This window comes from Carettochelys insculpta, chromosome 1 (genome assembly GCF_033958435.1).
Source record: "Carettochelys insculpta isolate YL-2023 chromosome 1, ASM3395843v1, whole genome shotgun sequence".
NCBI lineage: Eukaryota > Metazoa > Chordata > Testudines > Carettochelyidae > Carettochelys > Carettochelys insculpta.
The window spans coordinates 233531346-233551709 of NC_134137.1; the positions used below are offsets into that span (position 1 = coordinate 233531346).

General features: G+C 50.2%; 1 protein-coding gene and 1 pseudogene across 1 annotated transcript in view; both read right to left on the bottom strand.

Moving 5' to 3' along the window:
* Positions 1 to 20364, bottom strand: part of LOC142012815 (uncharacterized) — a 77533-nt gene that overhangs the window by 38743 nt on the left and 18426 nt on the right. The window lies entirely within an intron of this gene.
* LOC142003914 (anionic trypsin-like) lies at positions 966 to 5461 on the bottom strand (annotated as a pseudogene).

Here is a 20364-nt window from a genome sequence, read left to right on the forward strand (position 1 = left end):
GCCTAACCAATGTATTAGGTCATGAGCTTTCATGAGTAGGACCCCGTCCTCAGAGGTACAGGAGCGCAAGCATACCCTGCATAAATTCAAAGAGGAAACAAGGAGAGAAATGGGAAAGGATGCTGATGAAGAGAGTGTTTCAGTCATGGCTTGTGTACCTTCAGGGGAACTGCAGAAGGTCAGTAACAGAGAGGTAGCTGGGTTAGTCTGTATTCTAACAAAACCAAAGACATCTCAAATCTCTTTCAGTGAGGAAAAGGGACTGCAAATATACAAATAAATGGGACAAATCAAGCAAAGCCGGGACATTTCTGAAAATGCTTCCAAATAGATATGTTGGGTGGTGGATGGTCTCCAAGGGAAGTGGTTGCCTGCCCCAGCACCCATTTAGAACAGCACTGGATAGTACACAGTGTATGTGACAATCCCGCATTCTGTGTTGGGGGGTGTAGTGAGAGAGAGAGAGAGAGAGAGAGAGAGATCTGTTCTGTTGCTGTTTGTGTTTTGTCCCTCTTGTTTATCAGTCTTTACAGTTACCAGTCAGCAATTTTCACAGCCTCTAAATCTTGTTTTTAAACATGACTGGATCTTTTGAAAGACACATGAACACTCATGTACGTTTAGAGAAATCTTTGTCATTATCCATCCTGAATAAACAGCACACCTAAAATTTCCCCCAAAAGGCAGCACTGGATCCAGTATCCTGCATCACCTCCTGAGTTTGTTTGCTATTCAGAGTACTTCTGTATGTTGAGTTTCACTCAGAGACGGCTCACTTCAGTGCTGGAACATGGATCCCTTTATGCACCATTTATATGGCACTTTAGGAAAGAATGGTGCTAGGGTAAGGTGTAAACCACTTTCTAGATCTAACACAGTTTTTGTTTGTGTGATGTTCTTTTTGAAGACGAATTAAAGAAGGAGGGAAGGAAGTGTCTCCAGGAAACCAGTAGAATATGGATGTCTTATTTGGCAGCAATGGTTTCCTTGATCCAGTCAATATAGTTGCAGACATTGCTGTAGCCTCCAGGGTAACCCTGCAGCGCACACCTAATCCCCCAAGGCATAATTCCTTGGAGTTCACTGTTGCGCACAATGGGGATACCAGAATCACCCTGTGAGGGAAAGAATTGGGTCAATAAGACAGAGAAATTGATTCTGCTAATCTGGACAGGTTGTCAGCTAACTGCAGGAGAGTCTTAAAAACACTAGGAAGGGAAAGTAGAGTCCATATGTGATGCTATATCTGATAATCAGGGAAAAGAGAGCACAGATAGTTTAAAATGTCCAGTTTCCTCACCTGGCACCCATCAGCAGTGCCTGGAACTACTGTGCTAACTATGGTCAAAGGCTTCATGTGTCCAAATCTGCTAATCTGAGACTGGACTGGCATCAGACACCTACCTCTGTCCTGGTTTTGTCCTTCCTGTTCATCCCCACCCCTCCTGTAAGAGATGCATTTATAACCCAAAAGCTGTGTCTACACGTGCACGCTACTTCGAAGTAGCGGCACTAACTTCGAAATAGCGCCCGTCGCGGCTACACGCGTCGGGCGCTATTTCGAAGTTAACTTCGACGTTAGGCGGCGAGACGTCGAAGTCACTAACCTCATGAGGGGATCGGAATAGTGCCCTACTTTGACGTTCAACGTCGAAGTAGGGAACGTGTAGACGATCCACGTCCTGCAACGTCGAAATTGCCGGGTCCTCCAAGGCGGCCATCAGCTGGGGGGTTGAGAGATGCTCTTTGTCCAGCCCCTGCGGGGCTCTATGGTCACCGTGGGCAGCAGCCCTTAGCCCAGGGCTTCTGGCTGCTGCTGCGGCAGCTGGGGATCCATGCTGCAGGCACAGGGTCTGCAACCAGTTGTCGGCTCTGTGTATCTTGTGTTGTTTAGTGCAACTGTGTCTGGGAGGGGCCCTTTAAGGGAGCGGCTTGCTGTTGAGTCCGCCCTGTGACCCTGTCTGCAGCTGTGCCTGGCACCCTTATTTCGATGTGTGCTACTTTGGCGTGTAGACGTACCCTCGCAGCGCCTATTTCGATGTGGTGCCACGCAACATCGAAGTTGAACATCGACGTTGCCAGCCCTGGAGGACGTGTAGACGTTATTCATCGAAATAGCCTATTTCGATGTTTCTACATCGAAATAAGCTATTTCGATGTTGGCTGCACGTGTAGACGTAGCCAAAGGTGAAATGCCCTGCAGTACACGGCTTGATCCCTTGAAACATCCATGCAACGTCTATGTTACAGAGATCTTTTGAAAGAAGTTCTTCCAGAAGAGCTCTTCAGAAGGAGAGCATCCACACACAAAAGGGCGGATCAAAAGCATGATCTGCCCTTTCAAAAGAGAGAGTCCAGACTGTCCTGTTCTTTCAAAAGAACGGGGCAGGGATCAAAGAAGCAGGTGCTGTGAGGACCTGCTCTTTTGAAAAAAGGACCCAGGAAGCATCTACATGTTTTATTTTGAATGAAGCTTTTGAAAGGGGTCACTCTTCCTGAACTGGGAGTGGAAGAGCACTTTCAAAAGGAGCACGATGTTTTTTCAATTTAAATTTGAAAGAATGCTTTTTGTGTGCGGACACTCTGCTGGATATTTCGAAGGAGACCCTTCTTCTGAAAAATTTTCAGAAGAACTTGCTAGTTTAGACATGGCCCCAGTCTATACCCCCAAACGTGCCCTCCAAATGCCTGAGTATGTTCTCTTCTGTTTCACATTTTGTGGTTAATTCTTTGCTGGTTCTCAGAGTTCTGGCACTAAGGATGGAACAAACCAGAAGGACAGAGCCAGCTGAGCCCTTTTCTGCAGAACAAGAGAAAATGAAAGGCAGCTCTTTTGGCAGGAGTCTTTGCCACCCTCGAGGAATCCTATGCAAATCATTTTTGTAGGAATTCATCCTGGGTAAGCTTCACTGTGCTCAGCATCAGTCAAGACTGGAGCATCCACACACTGGAAAAGCTCAGGGTAGTGAGCTGCCAACAGAGAGGCGAGAACACTATGAAAGCAGACAGGCCACTTAATGTAAACACTGGTATTTTCTGGGCTAGAGAATCCAATGAAGAAGAGATAGAAAGAACTACTAACAAGAATTAGCAGATGTCTGTTAGGAGGACCTTAATGATTAGAATAGTAGAGTAAGAGTGGTTGTTTCAGGGCAGGACTGATGGGCACTGGCAGAGCTGTGTGGGGAGCCCAGGGCTGGAATAGCAGAGGGGCTGCAGGGCAGGGCTGAGGGGCACTGGCAGAGCTGTGAGGGGAGCCCAGGGCTGGAATAGCAGAGGGGCTGCAGGGCAGGGCTGAGAGGCACTGGCAGGGCTGTGAGGGGAGCCCAGGGCTGGAATAGCAGAGGGGCTGCAGGGCAGGGCTGAGGGGCACTGGCAGGGCTGTGAGGGGAGCCCAGGGCTGGAATAGCAGAGGGGCTGCAGGGCAGGGCTGAGGGGCAGGGGCAGAGCTGTGTGGGGAGCCCAGGGCTGGAATAGCAGAGGGGCTGCAGGGCAGGGCTGAGGGGCACTGGCAGGGCTGTGAGGGGAGCCCAGGGCTGGAATAGCAGAGGGGCTGCAGGGCAGGGCTGAGGGGCACTGGCAGAGCTGTGAGGGGAGCCCAGGGCTGGAATAGCAGAGGGGCTGCAGGGCAGAACTGAGGGTCACTGGCTGAGCTCTGTGGGGAGGGTAGGACAGGGATAGCAGGTGGATGGTTAGTAAGGAGTGAGGGTAATTGGCAGCATTGAGCACACTGACCCAAAGATTGCATAAGCAAAGAGAGCTGCAGTTCAGGACTGATTCCAAAACTTAATGATAGGATAAAGTTGTGTGTCACGTGTGAGGTGCACTCATACTCACAGCCACTGCTTTGGGTGTTTCCCCAGCCAGAGATCAGGCACTGAATCCTGGCAGCCACACAGGAAGAGGGCAGAGAGATGGATGCAACACAGGAGTTCCAGGCTGCAGGGGCTGCCAGCGTGATCAGCATAATGCCATTTTCCAGGAGCCACGAATTGTACCTGGGGTGGTGAATGACTTTAAGGGAGTTGATGAACTGCTCATGCCCTTTCAGCACATCAGTGTTGCACTCCCCAAGCCTCACCTGGTTGCAGCTGCAAACTTAAGCAGACAACGTGGAGGGCAGTTAACCACAAATAGCAAGACAAGGTGTGACCACAAGGTGTCAATACACAGTTTAGTGCACTGTGTAGCGATGGTGTTCAAATTCTGTCATAGATCACAAGTGAAATAATTGTGACTGGCTTTAATAGCAGTCTTCATACCGAAATCCAGGCTATGTGCCATCTAGGTTGGAATCCGATCTGCAACAGGGGCACAAGCTCATTGTAACGTTAGGGTTATCTTCCCAGGTGAGCCTAGCTGAGTAAGAATATACAAGGAAGGGGAATTTTGATGCCTGATTCCAAATAGTGAGTGGCACATGTCCAGAAGAAGGATTGATTCTTGCCCTGGCTGAATATTTATCAACATGATACAGTTTCAGTTGTGTTCACCACCTGTGTCTGTTATAATAAAAGATGGAAGTGGGACATCCCTACCCATCTGGTAGATCTCAAGCTGTGGCCCGCAGTCAAAAGGTGGAAAGGTTCTGAGAAACCATCGATGGGGGCATACAAGAGAAAATCCTTCTCTTGTAAAATGCTTTGCAGAATGAATATGCTGGAGAACCACTGCTCTAGACCAGCCCCTGGAGTTACCTCAGGGTGTTTCTTCTAATTTGCAACCAGCTAAGCTCCCCATATCTTTTCTGAACCCAAGAATGGTGACTGGGTTTGTTTCTGTAGCATTTTGGGAGTGGCAATATCATATGACATTTTGCTGGCAAACTTTCGACTGAGGCTCATTGCCTCCCTGAAGGAAGATCCAGTTCTTTCCTCAGCCAATAGGAACTTAAGTGGCAATTGCATCAAGATACTGAAAGGAAGAAGTAGGCCCAATACCGAAAGTATATATAGGGATCACTCCAGCCCCTCCAAAGATACTCAACCACCTCCAGGGAAGCATGGAACAGCTGTCTAGCAGTACCTGGCAATGTGGCCACGCAAGAGTTTAGGTCAGGAAATAAAGAAGAATAGATCATACTGACAATTTTGGGGGAATTAAAGTAGAAGTTGGCCTGAACAGATGGACTGTGACACCTTCCACAGAGAAAAGGGCTGTGGGAATGTTAATGGTGGCACAGTGCTTGGGTGCTTGGAGGTGTAATTATTTCTAGTGCAGTGCCTCCTACTTAGTCACCCTCTTCACATCCTCCACACAGATTTTCCTTTATAGATCTGCCATCTGTGTAGTGGGAAGGTCTGATTAGATCTGACAAGATCTCAGCCACAGGTCTTACAGTCATAGGTAATACATAATATATTAACCTTCAGTCAGGATTTGTAGCAGAGAGCAGCTAACACAACCCCCTGGTTGTTGATGAGATAGCACCACAGAAGTGTTACCAAGCATTCAGGGACATGTAGTAAGAGACAGTGCAGGTCTAAACTCCCACAATCTTGTCATCATTATAATTGGCAGGGACACAAGCTGAGGGAAATCAAGTGTTAAAAATAATTTGGAATCGAATAACTTGAATCATCATCAAATGGGCAGCAAATTATTTAACCGTATCATTAAAAGCTTTGATTTACAGGAACTTTCTCCACATCTCTGAAGCTCTGTCCTCCTCAAATTTTCCACGTTTCATGCATGCCACCTTCTAAAGGTGGGAGGGGGAAAGTTTTTGTAGAGGGAGGAAGTGATTCTAAACTGCTGTGTCTAAACTGCTCGCGCAGAAATACACCGCCGAGTGCTCCGGCTTCACAGAGGAGTTGTTCAGATTAAATTTGCTGATCTCTGGCCGGGAGGCTGAGAATCCAATTTCAATGTCACCGACTTCTGGCTTACCTATACCCACAGAGTAATATATCAGCTGCAGCCCCTTTCCCTGCTGCTGCTGATACCAGTACATATAGGTATGACTGTCATTTTGTGTGCATGTCAGCTGGGCTGTCTCTCCTCTCTCCAGTACCAGGCTTGGTATTTGGGTGATTACAGCATCTGTGTATCCTGTTAGGAAGAAAAACCAAAAGAAAGAACCTCGGTAAAGCAGCGGTGCTGTATCCTGCAGACACCAGAACCGGGATTTTATGGCTCCACCAGTAACTTACTTGCTCCCCAGAAGCACAGGGCTGCTGTGCAGCAGACTAACCACATCCCCATCTTTGGGGCAGTGATCAGTGAGCATTTCCCCAGCACAGGGCTTTATAGGGATCTGCTCTGCAGAGCTTCTTCCGCGGTGATACGACACCAGGGGGCAAACTCCTCAGAGCTGCTGTAGGCAAGCTCAGCTCACTGCACACGCCAGGAGCTCCTTGCCATCACCACCCCCACTTCTCAGCCTGCCCCCTGCCATTCCTCCCCATGGCTAGGAACCCCTGCAGTTCCCCCTCCTGCTGTCATTGTCTGAGAGTTGTGTGAACCCCACTTCCCCTCCCCCATGGCAGGGTCCCCGGTTCTCCCCCTCTTGTGCCACTAATTCTGTACACACGCCCCTCGCCCCCTGCCATGCCCCTTATTTTCCCAGTCTCCTCCGTTGCCAGCGGTTCCCCCCACTTCCCTCCCCCTCCATTACCATTCTGCCGTCCGTGCCAGAGTCTCCGTGTGGTCTCCCTTTCTCCATTCCCATGTCCCACGTTCTCTCCCCCTGTGCACGGCAGAGGGCTTGTGTGCGAATGTATTCTCCCTTCCCCCACGTCCCCATTCTACCATGCTAGGGTCCTCCATTCTTGTCCCCGTGGAGGGGGGTTCTATATGTCTCCCATCCCACCTGATCCCATAGAAGGGTCCCCCTTTCCTCCCCTTGGCAGAGTCTCTGTGTCGAACCACTTTCCCCTCTTCCTGAATGAAGAGCTCTGTCTGACCCCAGTTCCTTCTTTCTCCTCTTTCTATGGACCCTCTTCCACCTCACGTGTCTCCCCTACCTCCACGTGCATATCTAGGGTCCCCAGCTCTTCTGATGGGATGAAACAGGCACCATTCCTGCCCATGGTGTCCAGACTGTTCATTCATGAAAGTCAGCAACACAACTAGTATCCCCCAGTCTAACTCTGCAATATTTCTGTTTGCCCTGTTCTCCTGTGCCCCCTCACAAGGGTCCCATATTCCCCAGCCCAAGCCAGAGGGTGTGTGCATGCCCCTGCTTCTTTGCATGCCCCCATTCTATTTCTCTCCCCCGTCCGCTCTTTGGTAGGAAGTCATTTGGGGTGTCAAAATGTTAGTCTGTTGGAGGGTGAGCACAGATGAGATGAGATTGGAAACCATTGATGGGTGCCATCAACCAGCTGTTAAAGATTCTTAAAGCTCTGGATGTGCTAATGAGCTGGCGCAAACTTCCTGTATTCTTCTTTTGATCTTCCCATTGTGCCCAAATCAGTAGTGTTCTCACCATTCATGCATGTAACATCCCTTGCATTTCTGGAATAGATCCAAAGTGGTGGTCAAAAGCCGGAGAGAAGGAGATGCTGTTAGGTTAAATGAAAGGCCTTTGCACATTTAGGTAATAATCTGTTGTCTTAGTGTCACTATTACAGCTGGATGGCAAAACAGAGTTCTTCTTCAAAAACAATACTTTTTGTTCCTATTTTGGTATCAATATAAAATTACAATATCTCTCCACTGATATAAAATTTCAATCTTCATTTCATTTTTCTTTAAGATGTAATTTGTCACCCAATTTAAACACAAAACAGTGTGATATTTTAAGTTGGAGAGAAATCATAGTTCTTTTTTCAGCCCAAGATTTTCTTTTTATTTTATCTCTTCCTTTATCCCAAAAGTGAAAATGAAACTACAGGTTTACTCAAAACAAAAAAGAACTTTTTACTTTTGACATAACCTCTGAATAAGTAGAAAGTTTTCATTTGAATGGTCATTTTCTCATTAAAAATGCAAATTTTTGACAAAATTGTATTTTGTATGGAAAAATTTTCCAAATGGGAAATGTCCTACTCTAGTCACTGTTGACCTGCAGCTGGAGTTGCTCTTTGACAGACCCTTGGGAGAGTTAATCTGCAGTATCCAAATCAGCAACACAGAATGGACCTGCATGGCACATGTAACACAACTATAAGGGATTGCACAGAGCACAGGCTGTGCATTGTTGGGACTCGGCAGATTTGGAGTCTACTGCTGGATCTGCCTGTTGGGAGACTGGGCAAAACCCTTCACTTTCCTGTGTCTCAGATTCCCCATTTATCATTTGGGGTAACCGAGAAACCAGGTGAGTCGGGCAGTAGCTAGAGCTGAGCTTTCAGGCAACACTGAGCTCCTCTTCAAGGGTTTTGGGGATAATGGCGCTGACCACCTTTGTCAAGCGCTCCAAAATCTGCCAGTGTAATGTGCTTGATAGTAGCCAGGTCTTGTTACTGAGGCCGCATCTACACTAGCACTAAGGATTTTTAGAAAGAAGGGGCTCCTTCGAAGTATCCAGCGGCGCGTCTGCACACAAAATGTGCCCTTTCAAAAGTAAATCAGCGGAACACAGCACTTGTTCCAAACGCACTCTCCCCCTTCCAGATCAGGAAGAGCGCCTCCTTTAGGAAGATTCTTTTAGAAGAAAACATGTTCAGACACGCCGCGGGCTGCCCTTTTAAAGAGCAGTCCTCCACGGCACCGTCCTGCTGACACACACAAACGCCCTGGCCAGCACTACCAGACCTCTGTGCTCCCTGCGTCTGGCCCCGTTTAAAGCCGCAGGGGCCCAGAAATCCTGTGGCAGGAAGCTGAGAATGTGCTGGCAGCTGCAAAGGCATGAGCATGCAGCAGCATGCCATAGGGTCAAATCCACTCTGGAAAGCGCCACCCCACCACTCCTATGGCCAGCAGCCAGGAGTCCCATGCCCCCCACCCCACCCTGGGGACTCCCACTGAGCCAGCCGAGGGCTTACAGGAGCCCACCCAGGGCACCAAAAAGCAGGCCCCGTCGTGGTCCAAGACAGAGCTCTGGGGCCACATTGGCCTCTGGGGGGGATGAGGAGGTCCTGCTTGAGACCACTGGCAGGTGCTGGAATCCCCCAGCCTTTCTCCTGGCTGGCCACCAACCTGACCGCCCAGGGGCACCCTGCTCCCACAATCCAGACCACCAAGGACACAGTCTTCCCCAGTCAAGGTGCTGAAACACTGGGACCTGAGCTGGAGCCCCCACTGGAGGCATAGGAGCTGCCCTGACCCTCCGGCCAGACCACCCCATGGAGCCAGAGCTGGAGTGGACATCTAGCAAGGAGGGATCCACAGACTGAACCCTGATCATTGCCATTCCATCAAGGCTGTCCAGCCTGGCTCCTTCAACCAGGCGCTCCCCTGAGATCCTCAAGAGATCCTCTGGTAGGTACCCGGCACATCGCACACCTCTGGGCGTGGGGAGGGGGCATCACGGCCACAGCCAGCAGCAGGCTGGCCACGCAGATGCCAGCCACAGTCTGGACACATCCTGGATGGCTGCATCTCTTGGCCCATGGAGACGTATGTGTGTAACACTCAGCACCCACTCCCATGGACAGCACCGCCAGCTGCATGCCCAGGGAAGGGGTGGAGGGGCCAGACCACACCCAGCATGTGCCTCACCCATGTGGGTACCACACAGTGCCTGGGAACCCCAAGGGCCACCAGGCCATTGGATGGGGTGTGGGGGTGCTGCCCACAGGTGTGGGGCGCATGGATCTCAGGGCAGGGCTGCTGGACTGATGGGTCATCTCTCTCTCCCCTTATGTCCCTACAGCTCTGCCATCCGAGGGCTAGGTGAGCCCCGTCCTTGGGCCAGGGAATTCTGCAGTGGCTGCGGAGGAGGCCAGGGCACCCCCACCACTGGTGCTTGGGTGACCCATGCCTGGAGGCCACATGACTGCTGGCAGGATGAGGAGGCTGCTGCCTACACGGTCACCTTCCACCAGCAAAACAAAAGTCTGAGGGAATGGCTAGCGTGGGAGTGGGCCAGCATGGTTGGGTGGCGGGAGGCCTGGGGTGAGGTGTCAGTGGCCCTAGTCAGCCTCACTTGAGCCATCCCTGACTGGCTGCCCCAGCCTGCCACTGCCCACTTCCTCTCCTGCCCCTCCACTGCTCCTACCCTCACTGCCCCTGCTCCCACCCAACCACCATGAGGGAACTCATGGACTGGCTCATGTCCAGGGTGGGCCCTGTTGAGCCTTCTCCGCCTCTCCATCCTCCGTCACGCTCCCTGCCAAGCCCAAGGCTGCTGCACCCTCCCACACTGCTACCTCCCCATGGTCCTGGCCCCATCCCAGCTCCAATGGGGACCCCAGCCCTGAGGTAGTACGGGCTCCCGCAGCCTCTGAGGCCAACAGCCACCCTCTCCTGCAGAGGACTAAGGTTCCCCAACTTCCCAGGACCTCTCTCAAAGTTGGGGTGCCTCCATCCCCTTCCCAGGATCCCACAATGTCTGTCGTTCCCCCTGTAAATAATTGCAAGTTTGTTTTTGTCATTTTCCACTAGTTTTAGTTTCTTTGATTAAGTTGTTTATTTGTTCCACAGCCCTGTGTCCCTCATTATTGGGGGGACAGGGTGTGGGGTAGATGTATGGAAGGGGTTGTGGTGGGGAAGCAGTGTATGGTGCATATACGAGGGAGTCCTGGTGAGGGGTACTTGGGGGAGGGTTTTTGGGGCCCCCGAGTGAAAGGCTTGTAGAGGGCCTCCCTGACCTGCACCCCATTCCATGAGCCTGGTAATATGGGGCAGCGGTTGGCTGCTCATAGCCGAGGCCAGCCTGGGCAGCCCACCCCTGCATAAACAGCTTCTGCTTTCTCTCCACAATGTTGTGGAGCACACAGCAGGCACCCACGATGGTGGGCACATTGTGGAGGCTGACCTCCAGCCATGTCAGGAGGTATCTAAAATGGCCCTTCACGTTCTCAAATGCACACACCATAGGGTTGTGGGCCTGGTTCATCCAGGTATTAAAAGGGTCCTGTGTCAGGTCCAGGTGGCTGGTGTAGGGCCGCACAAGCCATGGGTGCAGGGGGTTGGTGGCTTCAGCCACTCTGCAGAGGGGCATGGTGACATCCCTGACCGGGAGCTCCCATGAGGGAGAAGTAGGTCCCCTCCTCCATCCTCTCCCCAAGCCAAGAGTTCCTGAACATCCAGGCATCATGGGCACAGCCCATGCAGATGTCCATGGAGCATCCTTTTGCGTCCACCAGGACCCGCAGCACCACTGAGCAGTACCCCTTCTGGCTGATAAAGCATCCCAAACCTGCTGCTGGTGGTTGACCCTGGCCTTGACCCCACCCCCATGGCTGAGATGGAGACAGCCAGTGACAATGGAGCGGAGGTGGGGACTGAGGACGATGACCAGGAGGCTGATGAGGCCAGGCCAGGTGAAAAAGGGACAGAAGACCTGAAGGCAAATCCCAGCGCCGTCATCATCTGACGCTGGTGAGGAACCATCCGGTGAGTACTATCACTGTCTCCCATACAGGTGAAGGGGCTGGCCATGATCCTGGCTGGCCACGGAGTACTCAGTAACCAGTGCATGTGGGGCCATCAGCCATGCTGCTCTCAGGCACACAGCCCTGGGAGGCTGCCACAGGGGCCCCTGGGCTATTGGGCAAGGAGTTGCTGGAGAAGCTTGCCATGCCCTGGATGCCAGGGTGGGACATCCTTCCCCCACAACCCCCACTTCAGGTGCATGTTGCTATCAGTCTGTGGAAACTTACCATGCTGAACATCTACCAATCCCTCAGACACCAGTTTGGCATGAGGAGGTTGACTGTTGGGGTCCTCCTTATGCAGGAACATATGGGGAGTAGAGGCATCCCTAGGGAATGGGGATGGGGTGTTATCAGCCACCCCCAGGAGGTTTCTTTTTGTCCTACCCTCACCAAGCCCATCCAGGGGTGGACATGAGTGTAGGGGGTCACTGTCAGTGAAGAGAGGACTGAGGAGGAACCGGGAAGGGATGACCCAGTAGATGCCCTGGTACCCCAGTGAGTCATTCTTCATCCCACCCTGTCTCTCCCCTTGCAGGTGGTCAGGGCCATCAACTTCATCCTGCTGTGCAGTCATCCACCTGGCAGATGTGGATGCTGTCATTGAGGGATCCTGGACTTCCCCAACTGCAGAGTGGGGGGCAGCTATCAACAGGACACACATCCTTTCCCATGCCCTGGAACACTGGGCATCCAGCTACATAAATTGCAAGGGATACTTCTCAGTGGTCTTGCAGGTTGTGGTCCTGCAGGCATGGACATCTTCGTTGGGTGGTCAGGGAAGTCACACGACTTGTATTTTCAGGAACTCTAGCCTGTTCTAGAGGCTGCACATTGGGACCCTCTTCCCCAGCTGCACCATCAGTGTTAGGGACATGGACATGCCAGTGTCCCTGGTGAAGGATGCAGTCTATCCCTTCATGCCCTGGCTAATGAAGCACTACACTGGCCACCTTAACCTCTCCCAAGAGACATTCAATGACTGACTGACATTGGCCCACATCGGGGACAAGAGCTCCTTTGGCTGCCTCAAGGGAGGTTTCCGTTGCCTCCTCACCTTCCTAGACCTTGGGTACAACAACATAACACACGTGATGGCAGCATGCTGTGTATTGCATAACCTGTGTGAAAGAAAAGGGGAGGTCTTCCTACCCATGGTGAGGGCAGAGTCTGAACTCATGGGACAGACCTGAGATCAGCCACACATAGCTGCCATCTGGCAGGCCCACTGGGGGGCTGTGTGCATTCAGGAAGGCACACATGAAAAAGGGGTGGGGGGTAGAGCAATTGCAAGCAACGGGGCAAGGCCCTGAGTGACAGGGGCCAGCAAGCCCCACACAACGACTTGGGCAACCTCAGCCAGTGCCTGCCCCTGTGCCAGCTGCAGCCACAAGTGCTCCCAGTCGAGCTACAGGTCCTCCTTGACCCAGTGGGTTATGAGGTGCCACATGGCTTAACTTCTTGCACCTGGAGTGGCCCTGGGAGCAGGGGTCCAGGGCCAGGAATGGTGCTGTCCCTCCTCTGGCCACTGGTATGGCTGTGGAGAACAAGGACAGTGAGTCAGTCATCTGTGGGGACACAGTGCATGATGCTCAGCCTCTACCCATGAACCAAGAGTGCCAGTTCTTGGTTTTGCCACATTTGTTGTGCCGGGATCGAGGCCTGTGTGCTGTGGTTGCTGGCCCCTGCTGTTCCAGGGAGAGGGGATGAGCATATGAGGGACTGCTGGGAGCATGTGTGTTGCGCTGTCCCCAGTCCCTTTCCCATGGGGGTCCATGGAGGGAATGTATCCCACACCAGGGTGGAAGCATGGCGGGTCTCCCCAGCCACCCTGTGTCCAATAGCCAAGAGGTACCCTCAGCAGCCTCCTGGGACCTCCTGCCCAGAAGCAGCATAGCTCATGGTGCTGGGTGTGAGGAGCCAGCAGCACATGCCTTACTGCCAGCCTGGAAGTGCTACATCTGCTTTGTGAGCTCTAGGTTGAGGAGAGACCACAGAGTCTTCCTGCTCTGGGCCAGAGTGGTCATTTGGCCATGCTGGGGAGGGGCAGGAGGCTAGTGATTGACAAATAGTCCTTTGCCCCGGTCTAAATGTCACTTATTTTAAAATAAGCATTAATCCTGAAAGAGTGAGGTTTGTCGGGATTGAAATAACGCACCCACTATTTCAAATTATAACAGAGAGGGAGCCGTGCTAGTCTATATACTATCAAAGCAAAAAAGCAGTCAAGTGGCACTTAAAGACTAACAAAATAATTTATTAGGGGAGCTTTCATGGGACAGACCCACTTCTTCAGACCATAGCCAGACCAGAACAGACTCATGGCTATGGTCTGAAGAAGTGGGTCTGTCCCACAAAAGCTCACCTAATAAATTAGTTTGTTAGTCTTTAAAGTGCTACTTGACTGCTTTTTTGTTTTGCTGTTTCAAATTAATTTCAAAATAGCGCATGTCATTTGGACACGGTTCAGCTAATTTTGAAATAACTCTCAGTGTAGACGTAGCCCGGTGGTGCTAAGGTCAGTGTTTTCCAAGGACAGCTATATGCTGAAAACTTACATTCGCAAAGCTACATCTCTCAGAGGGTGTGAAAAATCCACACCCATGAAAGTTAAGCAAACTGAACGTCCCCCACCCCCGCTTTCTTTTTGGGGTGGTGGATTGACTAGAGCAGGAGAATGTTTCCTGGCACTGTAGTGTGTGCACTGAAGCCATGATACAGCAACACAGCCGCAGTGGTGCCACTTCAGCATTTTAAAGGTAGACACAGCCCAAAGTGGCCGTGGAGTTTGTGTGCAAAACTGGAAGCACACAGCAGCAGCAGCCACGCTAGAAAATTCTGACATATTAAACATTCTTCTTCCCTCTTTTATTCACCTCTCTGTTGTCAGTACTGAGGTAACCTGTACTTGTCTGTGCTGAGGAACATCCATTTCTTGTGCTGGGAACATGGCCCTCTCTCCTGGGCAATGGAGGAATTTGTACAGAGAGGAAGGGATTCTGGAGCACTGTGTAGCTGGTCCAGAGGTCTGCTATTAGTGCAGAAATACACAGCAGAGTGATTCACTGTTACGGGAGAGATCGTCAGATGAAAGAGTGCAATCTCAGGGCGGGAGGCTGTGAATCCTTTTGTGCTATCATCACCCTCTGCGTGCACAGAGTTTATTACAGAGGAATAGAGCAACTGCAGGTCCTTCCCCGGTTGCAGCCAGTACCAATACATAATGTAATGGTCATCAGTTTGCTCACAGCTCAGGTGAGCGGTTTGTCCCGTTGACAGTATTAGATTTGGTGTCTGTGTTAATCCAGCATCTGTGTCTCCTGTGGGGGGAAAAGAAACAGCGTGTGAGACAGATATAATTGAGCGAATGGCTCCAGTGGAAACATATGGAGCTGTGCCCTGCAAATTCCAATACAGGGATTCGTGTTTAGCGATTGACTTACTTGCTGTTATGAGACCAACAGCCACATACCAAACTAGTTGCAGCTCCATGTCTGTCCCACTGAGCAGGAGGTGTTTCCTCAGCACTGGGCTTATATAGCTCTGCTCTGTAGCTGTGCTCTCACCTGTGACACAGATAGACTGGTTCTCGTGTTATTGTTAGCACTGGCTCTCACACCTAGAGACAGAAAAACACTCTCTAGAAAGTTCCCATGATGATCTGGAGAGAGTAGATGGACCTTATTTGACTGAGCTGTCTCATCATGGTGCTAGTAGAGGGAATGTTGTTCAAAAGGCAAAGCAGAGCACCAGATAGTCACGACTCTACAGTTCTGCTCCCAGCTCTGAAACTGGCTCATTATTACTTTGTTCAAGTGGCTATAACAGTTCATTGCCTCAGTTTCCCAGCCAGTATTATAGAGATGACGATAGTCATGTGACGCCTTTTGCTCCAGATAAGCCTGAAGTGAGTGGAGGTGTACGGAATTCATGTCAGGACAACCACACCACAAATCCCAAAAGCAAGTGTTGTGTTCCCAGTAGAACCACATTAGCACTTTATATAGAGAGGGATCACTTGTGACTTGGGAGAGGGGTAGCACAGTGGCTTGCACACTGGCTTCTTAACTCCAGTGTTGTGAGCTCAACCCTCAAGGGGGCCATTTAGGGTGCTAGGGCAAATAGACTTAAAGGTGGGGGAAAAGGAGAGGATGAAGTTTGGCCCTGTCAAGAGAGCTAGGGAGTAGACTCAATGACCTCCCAAGGTCCGTTCTCGGAGTAATTTTTTTTCCTATTTTAGGAATATTGCATGTACTCAGAGGTCACATAAACATTTGGGCAAAGAGCTAGTAATAGATGCAGGTATTACAACATCGGATGGGAAATTCAGCTACAGGGGTTACACATACAAGAACAACACATGCACATATTCACATTCAGCAACCATAACTTAAACATGTCACATTTTGGCTAAAGCATCTTTGAGTTATACATATTCATATTCATATGCCACTTTTCATAAAGCCTGTGGGAAAGACACTAACAGCCCTTCCATGTTTAATTACTATACGGTGATTAACCAGCTATTATGCAGGCGCACCACAGATCCCATACTTGAAGGAATCAGAAGTGTTTGATTTTGTCACAGGCTCTATGCTATGAACAAGTAGGGGAGATTATCATGTAAATTAAGTAGCCAAGGGTTATTGACCATAAAAACTGAGTTCAAGTTACACTGACACTAAGTAAAAAAGCACAGCTTTCTCTCTGTTACTATGTCACTAAGTAGTTTTGAACAATCTTGGGTTTCAGCACAGTGGTAGCCATTACATCTCAGGCCATGCATTTGTCACAATAGTTACACAGCTCACAGAGGCGTTGTCAAGCAGAGATGAATAACTAATAACAAGCATCTCTGTAGCATCTTAAAGGATAACACATTTATTAGGTAATGAGCTTTCATGGGTAAGACCCACTCCCTCAGTTCATTGGAGTAGGCAGTTATGATCCAGGGTTTATAGTGGGGGACGGGAGGGGAAGGGTTAGCTCTCACCTGTCACTAGTAGGACCAGTAGATGAAGCAAATAATTTAAATGGGATGTGTGTTGTTCTTGCAAATATCAAATATCATGTTACATGTGTGGGGGGTGGGCAACAGCTGTGCATGTTCCTCTTTAATTGATGAAGAGAATGAACTTTATGATCTTTCTCTGCATAAAATTTTTATACAGAGTAAGACAAATGTATTGCATGTTTTGTTCCTATTTGGGGCTGTGCTCCTGGGTGCTCACAAGTCCCTGTAATGGAGGGCTGAGCTGTTCTCAGTGTCAGTGTTACTCTATTGCCCCAGATCTGTGCCTTTGCTGAAGGAGATCAGAGCTTCTTGCCTGACTGGGTGGTGGGGTGTCATAGAGGGCAAGTTGGTGGGTTCAATGATATGATTAGCCCATTGGGCGACAGTATCAAGGGGATCTCTGTGATCCAAACTGTCTTCACTCCATCTCTGCCTAGGCATCTACTTCACTCACTCTCCATTTATTTGTGATATAGAAGCCTTTCCACTGTGGGGGGTTCTAGTCCTGCAGTGTCCCCTTTAGGTCTCTCCTGTCTCCTCAGCGGCACAGCCAGTGTCTTCTTCTCTAGCTCCTATCTTTGGGCTTTTGCTCTGACTGCTTGGGTGACTGCACTCCCTCAGCTATGTCTCTTTCTGCTAAGCAGCCCCAGCTAACATAGAGGACTTGCCTTGAAAGGTTTGAGGCCCTTTTCTGAAATAAAAGCGGCAGCCAAAATAAAAACAACCCCCATGAGATAAGTCACAGACAGACACATGCTCATGTTCAATTTAAATTTAATCAAAATGCTGCAATATCAGGGTGTTAGGAAGGTTCTCCTGGCCTAATAGTATGCACCATCGCCAGGTAACGAAACAGAGCCCAACATGCGTAAAGAAAACTCTTTGATCGTGTTCTTCCATAGCACTGCCATTTCCGGGTCACAGGTTTTCATAATTTCCTTGAATACCTCATCTCTGGACCTCTTCAGATGTCGCCTCAGGTTACTGAGGCAGCTAGCTGGGTTGACCACAGAGACAGATGTTAGAAGCAGAGGGGAAAAAAAATTAACATGCCGTATCTCATAACAATGCCTGTCTGTTATGGGAGACCTTGAGAGATTGCAACCTTTAGTCATGCCTGCATCCCACTCTGTCCAATTCAGGGAAGATTTCTGTTTCCAATGCACTCGCTGTCGTAAGCCTGTGAGAAACCTCAGAATCCTGAAGATAGTGAGCATTTAGCCCCACATTTCGGAGGGCTGGGCGAAAACAGGAGGAAATAAGGGTTAGGGATGGGTAAGGTTGGGGGCAGAAGGTGACGTGGGTTTTGACTGGGTGTTAATACTGGGCAATTTTGTACATACATGGAACAGCCACTATAACATCCATATCTAAGGGGGATATTTCTATACTGAAAGTCGACAAGATAAAAACAAAACTGTTCAAAATTGCTATATTGAAATATCTTATTTCTAAATAATACACCTGCCCCTAAGAACTATTTTGAAATTGCGTTTTGCTGTTTCGAACTGGAGCATCCGCACCTGTTGGACACTAATTTGCATTCAGCTCTATCTGGAAGCTGTTCAGGCAGAGCACCAGGTCAGCAGTTTCTTTCTGTGACTGCTGCTTGGGCTTTCTGAGGCTTGTGCTTAAAAGATCTACCCCGGACAGCCATTTCCCAGGTTTCCTGCTTGCTTGCTAGCCCTTCGAGAGACGACAAAGCAGTGTCACGGTGCTCTCTGGTTGCCCTGCCGCCGGCCACCACAGCACTTCCTGTCATGGAGCCAGAGCTGACCCCTGCTGGTCTCCACCTCCTGCTGCTCCTGTGTCTGGCCATAGAGCACTTCCTCCAGGCCGACTGCCATGTCATTGCCCTCTGGAAAGTTGCCACACTGAACAGCTACTGAGCCATGGGGAAACAGTTCAGCATAGAGACGCTGATTGTTGGGTTCTGCTCATGCAGGTAGGATGCTCGTTGGCCCATGGTCCTCAACATGGGGGAAGGAAGGGGCGGATATCCCTGGTGAATGAAGGGGTGGGGTGAGCACCCCTGGCAGGATTCTCTCCATTCCACCCCCCTTCACTGCGAAGCCTGACCAGGGATGAACATGAGTGCAGGCACCCCCATGAGTCCCACTCCAACGGTGGTCAGGGACTTCAACAGCATCCTGCTAGGCAGAGTCATCTGCCTGGCCGATGTGATTGGCAACGTAGAGCCGCTTTAGAAATGTTACTACACAGCTGAGTCATTCACTTTCTCAGAGAGGGATTTAACAGAAAGAACAGGGTAGCCCCATAACCAGTGGCAAATCCCTCTGGAAGACCACATTTCTCTACATATTCTGTGGTACCAGAGCAGAAGATCAGTTGCAGGAGTTTTCAGAGAGACTGCCAGAGCCCCTATCCTTCGGTTTCCAAGAGAGCTGGCCTTACTGCTCTCTTTCCATCGTCAGACTCCTTACATGTGTCCTGAGGAGCGAAAGAGACAAAGTACAAAAGATGGACCCAGTCAAGCAATTGACTCAGGACCACAGAGTTGCAAGGAGGATAAGATTTGATATATCAGCTGATGGGACAAATGGCCAGGCTTTAATTTCACTAGCTTGGTTAATGTTCTGGATGTTCTGCCAAGGACGATGTGAGCAAACAGTTTACCAGTGACGCTTAGGAGGGAGTTTCCACGGTAGTTGTTGCAGTCGCTTCTGTCTCCTTTGTTCTTACACAACGTTACAATGTTAGCATCGCGCGTGTCCTGTGGAACCTCACCCTCTTTCCAGCACAGGCACAGTAGCTCATGTAGGGGTTCCAGGAGTGTGTCTGCGGCACACTTGATTACCCCTGGTGGTATACCATCCTGGCCAGGGGTCTTTCCTGCTTCAATGCTGTCGATGGCTCTCTTCAGTTCATCCACAGTCGGTTCTTGATCCAGTTCGTCCATTACTGGTAGGAGCTCAATGGCATCGAGGGCTGCGTGTGAAATAACAACGAGCTGTACACACCAAAATGCAAGTCTACAGAGCCTGCATCCTCAGCACCCTCCTTTATGGCAGCGAGACTTGGACCCTGTATGCCCGTCAGGAAAAGAGGCTGAACGTCTTCCACTTGCGCTGCCTCAGGCGCATCCTTGGAATACCATGGAAGGACAGAGTGACCAACACCGCCGTCCTCGAGCAAGCTGGAATCCCAACCATGCACACCCTCCTCAGGCAGCATCGGCTCCGCTGGCTTGGCCACGTCCACAGAATGAATGATGGAAGGATTCCAAAAGACATCCTGTATAGTGAGCTAGCCTCTGGCAAAAGACCTCCCGAACGCCCCCAGTTGCACTACAAAGATGTCTGCAAGAGAGACCTCAGAGAGGTAGACATCGAGCTGGACAACTGGGAGGAGCTGGCAGATGACCGCAGCAGATGCAGGCAGGAGTTACACAAGGGCCTTCAGAAGGGCGAGATAAGGATCAGACAGCTAGCAGAGGAGAAGCGAGCGCACAGAAAGCACACTAAGGACTTGCCAGACACCCACCACATCTGCAAGAGATGCAGCAAGGACTGTCACTCTCGTGTGGGTCTTCATAGTCACAACCAGACGCTGTAAATGAAGTCCTCAATTGAAACTATAAAGGGCGCGATTCATGGTCTATGCAGACTGAAGGATGCCTACTACTACTACTACTAGGTTAATGTTCTGAAGGAGTGGGTCTGTCCCACGAAAGCTCATCACCTAATAAATTATTTTGTTAGTCTTCAAAGTGCTACTTGACTGCTTTTTTGTCTTGATAGAATACAGACTAACACGGCTATCTCTCTGTCATTTGGTTAATGAAGTTTCAGTACAAACGCACCAGGTATCCTGGGCAACCACTGATACAGGTAGCCCACACTAAAG